Below are 6497 nucleotides of genomic sequence, written 5' to 3'. Positions count from 1 at the left end.
TTCGCTCTCCCGAGATAAAGGGAGAGCCTTTGGGACTCTACTCCTATCCAGGAGTACTCACCTCGACCCCTTCTCCCGGGGCACAAGGTTCCAAGCCGCTGAACAGCTGCTGACCGCTGTTCATGCTGGCTCTGACGCCTTCCCAAGCGGACGGCTCCGAAAAGAGCCGCCATCGGCGCGCCGTCCCACCGGAAGTCCTTCAAAGATCCCTCTTGACATAAACAACTTAGTTTTGCAATAGCATAATCATGCTTGTTAATATGCCTGTGACCTTTAGTTATTTTACAGTTTCATCTTTAATACTTTCCCCAGTATGGCAGCATTTTCAGGAGGCATCAGAAAGTCATGCACATAAACTTGTTCATGTGACACCTTGTGTAGTAACGTTGCAAAGATTCATGATATTAAATGTAGTCTAAAGAACTGTACCTTGATTTTCTCCCTCAGGTGTTTTGATCCTTGTAATTTGAGGCATTTTAGCTGCTGTGGTTTGTGGTAGAAATACTCCTATACACAAAAGTTTCCAAGGTACCTAGACAAGTCTATGCAGCAACCCGCCTAGTCTGGTGCCTTCAGATGTCAGCCTCCATCTTTGCATGCTTGCTCTCATCTGCCATAGCAAAGGGGGAAGGGGGAGCAACAGCCATCTCTCTGAGGTCATTTTATCTGGCTTCCAAATGCACAGAACACAGAGATTTTCCCAAACATCTGGCCAATGACTGAACTTTGGTTGCCTAGCTACAAGGGGGGATGGCCTTTAGAGTTTGTTTCAATTTGAAGCTTTGTGTGCTTTTACTCCAGATCTTGTCTGACTCTGCTGTGTTCACTTCTTTCCTTTTCTCTAAGTACCTTTTCTCTAATTCTATGGAGCCAAGGTTTTTCTTTCCTAGGAATTGGATGGAGGCAGCCCTGATACCAGATTTCCTTTATTTGCAACCAACATAGTCAAAATGCACTAAAACATGTTGCCTGAAGTAACAAAAAGGCTCTATTCCAAAAATGGATTGGCTTAAGAGCTGAATGCTATGCCTTGGGAATAGGCTAATTTCCTAATCACATCTGACTATGGAAGGCTAGCTCTGGGGAAGAACATAAAGAGTAATACAATGGAAGAAGTGGATTGGGGGGTGCAGGAGATGGGGATGCTATCTTCCCCCCCCCCCCATAAAAACATCTGAGGTGTCTGCCTAATAACAAGTTGGGGTTGACTTAGCACGTGTTTGAAAGCTGCTCCTGAGGATTGCTATATCAAATTAGCAATCTACTTGTCAGAAAATGTCTACACCATATAGAGTTATAACTCTATTGTTCATAGTGGCATGCTGAGGTGAACAAAAGCAATAATAGTTAAAAATGAATTGAGCTTAACTCTTAGTGACTATATTGGAATATCCACATAGTTTCCAAGTAATACTATGGAACTGGTCTGACACAGTCTTCTATAATACTTTGTTCAGATTCCCAATCTAGTTTATAGATCAGGATTTTTTTCTGGTGGTCTGTCATCCAAATATTAAGCAGTCCTGACCCTGCTTAATGGTCATTTGTGAAAGGTGCTAAGACTTAAAAAAAGAAAGAATGGATTTTGTATATCGTGTTTCCTTGAAAATAAGACCTGGTCTTATATTTTTTTTGTCTCCAAAGGCACTAGGTCTTATTTTCGGGGGTGTCTTATTCTGCAGGCAGAGGCTGTGAGTTCGCGGTGTGGTTCAGCCTGCTAAACCTCACTTGGACAGAACTTCAGCACCCAGCATACACCAGGTTGAAGAGGAGCCCTCCTATAAGTCAATGACCAAACCAGATGGGGCCTTCCAATAAGCCAAAAACCAATAGGCAGTGCTCCCCTCTCCTTTCAGAGTGGGGCGTATTCTGCTGCTGAGAAAGTAAACAAGCAAAACTTTTGCAGCGCAACAAACTCACAGCATCGAGATGCCACTCCTGGCAACTGAAACTCACCCAGCTGCTGCCTCACAGTCATGTTTGTAGACCCTCCACAAGAAAACAGTCTGGGAGAAGAACAAGTGACAAGAAAAAAAAAGCCTGCCCCTCATGGGTGGAAATAGATAAATGAGGTGGTAGTCGAATGAAGGGGGTGGGATTAGGCTGGGAAGGCGGGGAGAGAACTGAATCGCAGAGGCTTTGAAGCAGAATTGGAAAGAAGCGCGGGGAGCTTGGGCCATACTGAAGGAAAAGGGGAGTGATCCCTGAATTAGTCAAGGGAGAGTATAAAAGCTGAAATCACATTCACTGGTCACCTCAGACTAAATGGCTTTGGTGTGGTAACAGTATCTTCTACCTCGTTTGTATCATGCAAAACTCCATAGTTCCTATACCTCCCCCCCAGCCCTGCCTGGGCTCCCTCATGTCCCATGCGAGCGATGTCAAACTAGCCATGCTCCCCCCCCCAAGCAACCACAATGCTAGGGTTTACTTTGGGTTGGGACTTATATCAGGCCTAGCCCCAAAATCAAGCTAGGTCTTATTTTCAGGGTAGGTCTTATTTTGGGAGAAACACAGTAGTTGCAGAAATGACTAGCAGTCAGTATGTACTTTAATGTTAAAATACAGGGAGATAATAGACAGTTTCTGAGCTATTTATAATTATTATAAGCCACTGTTTTTCTGTATAATATGAACCTGTACTATTTGCTAGTGATTTTACTGAAGGGGAAAAAACAGGAGAATCAAATTGGTAATCCTTGCCTTTGTATTTTGGATAGTTATCAGCACAGTAGAGGGAGCTAGAGTATCACCAAAATTAAGCTACAGTGAAAAGCAAACCTTGAATTATTTCAGCATAAATTTCCATTTTTATTTAAATCTTCATTTTAATCCAATTTACATAACTCTAATGTTAAAATAGATTAGAAATTAAACACAGTTCTGCTGCATTGTTCAGTACTAGACAGTTCAAAAATGAAATATTTACTTCCTCATAATAATGATCTAGAGAATATAAGTAGAATATATTTGGCTGGCTCTTGTTCTGATGCATTTACAATGAGGATATTTAGGATAGGTAAGTAAAGGATCTCCCTTGCAGAAAGATATGGAGGCTGAATGTTGACATCAACTGAGTTCAATGCCGTATTTCCCCGAAAATAAGACCCAACCAGAAAATATGCCTAGCATAATTTTTCAGGACACTCTTAATATAAGCCTCACCCCCAAAATAATCCCCAGTTAAGATCATCAGCCAGATGGACGCATTTAGTACCAAATTTCCCCAAATATAAGCCCTAACTGGAAAATAAGCCCTAATGCATCTTTTGGAGCAAAAATTAATATGACTGGGGGAAACACAGTATTAGAATAAACTCCAATGGAATGAGTATATACCTGTCTCAGGCCCTCTTGCAGGAACATTTGTTGGGTGTGGAGGTAAAGTGACAGGGCGAATGACAAAAGTAGCATCCAGTGTGCCACAAACTCTACCTTTTGTATACACTTCTGACAATGCAATAGCATGATCCTGTTTTCATCGTTTTGATGGCAGAATCTTCAGGTCTGTGGAAGCTTCTTACCTGTTTCCAATTTGTTAAAAGATAATTACAATAGCTGATGTTTGACATCACATTGTGAGCTTGTAAAGTTAATCAAAGTAGACAAAATAGACCACAACCTGCTGCTTAGTAAGCTAGAGAAAGGTGGGATAGACAACAACACCAGATGGATCTGTAGTTGGCTGACAAACAGTACTCAGCGAGTAGTCCTCAATGGTACTACATCCACATGGAGAGAGGTAAGCAGTGGGGTACCACAAGGCTCCGTCTTAGGCCCAGTACTCTTCAATACCTTCATTAAGGACTTAGATGAGGGAATAGAAGGGGAACTCATCAAATTTGCAGATGAAACTAAACTTGGAGGAATAGCCAACACGTCAGAAGACAAGCTCAAGATCCAAAAAGATCTTGACAAACTTGAACAATGGGCCCTATCCAACAAAATGAATTTTAATGTGGTGAAAAGCAAAGTTTTACATTTGGGCAGGAAAAATCAAAGGTTTTGTTTGGTGCTTGGTGAGGCATTGACGAGGCAGCAGGTGAACAAACAACTCTTTATTTAAGGTTTAAACAGAAGCCTGAATAACTGTCGTTCCACCCCTATTTATACACTCAGCAACTAAGCGGCAGCCAATAGGATTCAAGTATTAGTTCCCGCTTTTAACACAAGTAATTAGCGTGTAGACAGAAAGTCTGGCTCTTAACTAATAGAGTCTTATGACCATTTTTCAACATTTCCAAGTAATTCACCTCAATACATTACACCCCTTCCCCCTAGCTAGTTCATAAGGACATTTGTTGAACATATTCCTTTAAATACGTTGGTGGCCTTTTCGCCCGTTCCGAACGCCTCGGAACTGCTGGAGGCCCCCGGTCTGTCAGCTCGCCTGCCAGGCTTGGAAAACCGGGGCTATGGGACCCATCCGTCATGGGTAGACTCGAATCTCTGTGGCTGGGCTGTCCTGGTAGGCCCAAGCCAGTGTCCACAGGTAGAACAGAGTCCACCAGTCCTGAAAATGGAGCCGTCTGCTGGCATTGCCCATTGGTTGCAGTATCAGTTGTTGGGACTGACTCACCAGACGCTTGAGTCTCGTCCCTTAGTCTGACAGCTCTACTGTCGCTGGCAGCATCTGATGCACTACTGCATTCGTGCTGCTCCTGAGTTTGACTGTCACTAGAGTCATGAGTTATTGGCTGGGTTTCTACCCTCCGCCGCAGTTGGTCGATGTGCCTGCGTAGCACGCGACCGTCTTCTAGGACCACTTTGTAGGGAAGTGGCCCAGTCACCTTACAAACCACAGCTACCACCCACAATGCCCCTTGCCCGTAGTTCCTCGCCCAGACCGGGTCGCCAACTTGCAAGTGCCGTGGTGCCTTTGGCTGTGTTGCTTGTGAGGCAACTCTATCTGGATGTAAGCGATCCAGCTTTGTGATCAAACGCCGGCCCCATCTTAATTCTGCTGGGCTTCTGCCCGTGGAAGTGCATGGGGTTGTGCGTTGGCAGAGTAGGAAATCTGCCAGTCTGTGTTGACAATTACCAGTTACTATCCTCTTCAAGGATTCTTTAGTTGTTCAAACCATGCATTCCGCTTGGCCGTTTGAAGCCGGGTGAAAAGGGGCTGATGTGGAGTGTCTGATCATATTAGTCCTTAAAAAGGACTGAAATTCTGAAGCAGTAAATTGAGCCCCATTGTCTGAGACAATCATGTCGGGTAACCCATGTGTGGCAAAGATTCTGCGCAGCTCCTGGATGATCCTGGCATTAGTCATAGTGGGGACAGGTGCGACCTCTAACCACTTGGAGTGACTGTCCACCACAATGAGGAAGAGTCCCTGGAAAGGCCCTGCATAATCGATGTGGATCCTGGACTAGGGGGCATGTGTGGTTTCCCATCGGTGGACTGGGGCATGGGGCATCTCTGGCCTAGACTGCTGGCAAATGTGGCAGCTGTGTACCTGAGCCTCAATATCTTTGTCCAGCTCAGGCCACCAAAGGTAGCTTCGCGTGAGTGCCTTCATCCAGACTATTCCAGGATGTCCCTAATGCAGAGACTCCAAGACTCTAGTCCTCAGTGAGTTCGGGACTACAACCCGACTACCCCACAAGACGCACCCCATGAGCTGACAACTTGTCCTTTCTCCTATTGAAACTCTGGAAGTTAGGCCCCGGACTATTTTCTGGCCACCCTGTGAGCACCCAGTTCAACATGCGGCTTAGTGTCGTGTCTTAAGCTGTCTCTGCAGCCATGTTCCCTGCGTTAAGGGGAGACTCAGGCAGATCCTGGATAGCCAGGATGCGCATGGCTGAAGCGGGGTTGGGCAGTCTGCTAAGGCCATCTGCGTGGCCCATTTCCCTACCTGGTTTATGAATCAAACTGAAACTATATGCTGACAGGAATATTGACCACCTCAACATCCTAGGAGATATGATCTGGGGTGTTTGCTTGTTCATTATGAACAACCCCAGGAATGGCTTGTGGTCTGTGAAGACCGTGAAGGGCCTACCATATAGATAGTCATGAAACTTCTTGATCCCTGCCACTATGGCCAAGGTCTCTTTATCTATTTGAGCATAATTACGCTCTGCAGAGGACAAGGTCCTCGAGTAATAGGCTATTGGAACTTGCCTTCCATCAGCCATTAAATGACTCAACACTGCCCCAGCCCCATATGGTGATGCATCACAAGTGATGCAGACAGGCAGCCTTTCATTAAAATGCATCAAAACGGAGTTTGAAGACAGCAGTGATTTGACTGCTGAGAAGCTCCTATCGTGGACGCTGGTCCACTTCCACTGTGCATGTTTGTCCAAGAGCCGGTGTAACGGCTCTGCCACTGCGGCCTTGTGAGATAGGAAGGCATGATAAAAATTGAGCAGTCCTAGAAATGCTTGGAGTTCCCCCTTTGATTTTGGACTGGGGGCCTGCTGAATTGCTTTGAGCTTGGATTCAGCAGGATGAATGCCTTGGGCATCTATACAGAAACCGAGGAACT

Source organism: Protobothrops mucrosquamatus, unplaced genomic scaffold (genome assembly GCF_001527695.2).
Source record: "Protobothrops mucrosquamatus isolate PMUCROS unplaced genomic scaffold, P.Mucros_1.0 scaffold_298, whole genome shotgun sequence".
Lineage (NCBI taxonomy): Eukaryota > Metazoa > Chordata > Lepidosauria > Squamata > Viperidae > Protobothrops > Protobothrops mucrosquamatus.
The sequence above is the reverse complement of the archived record's forward strand: the minus strand, read 5'-3'. Positions refer to the sequence as shown.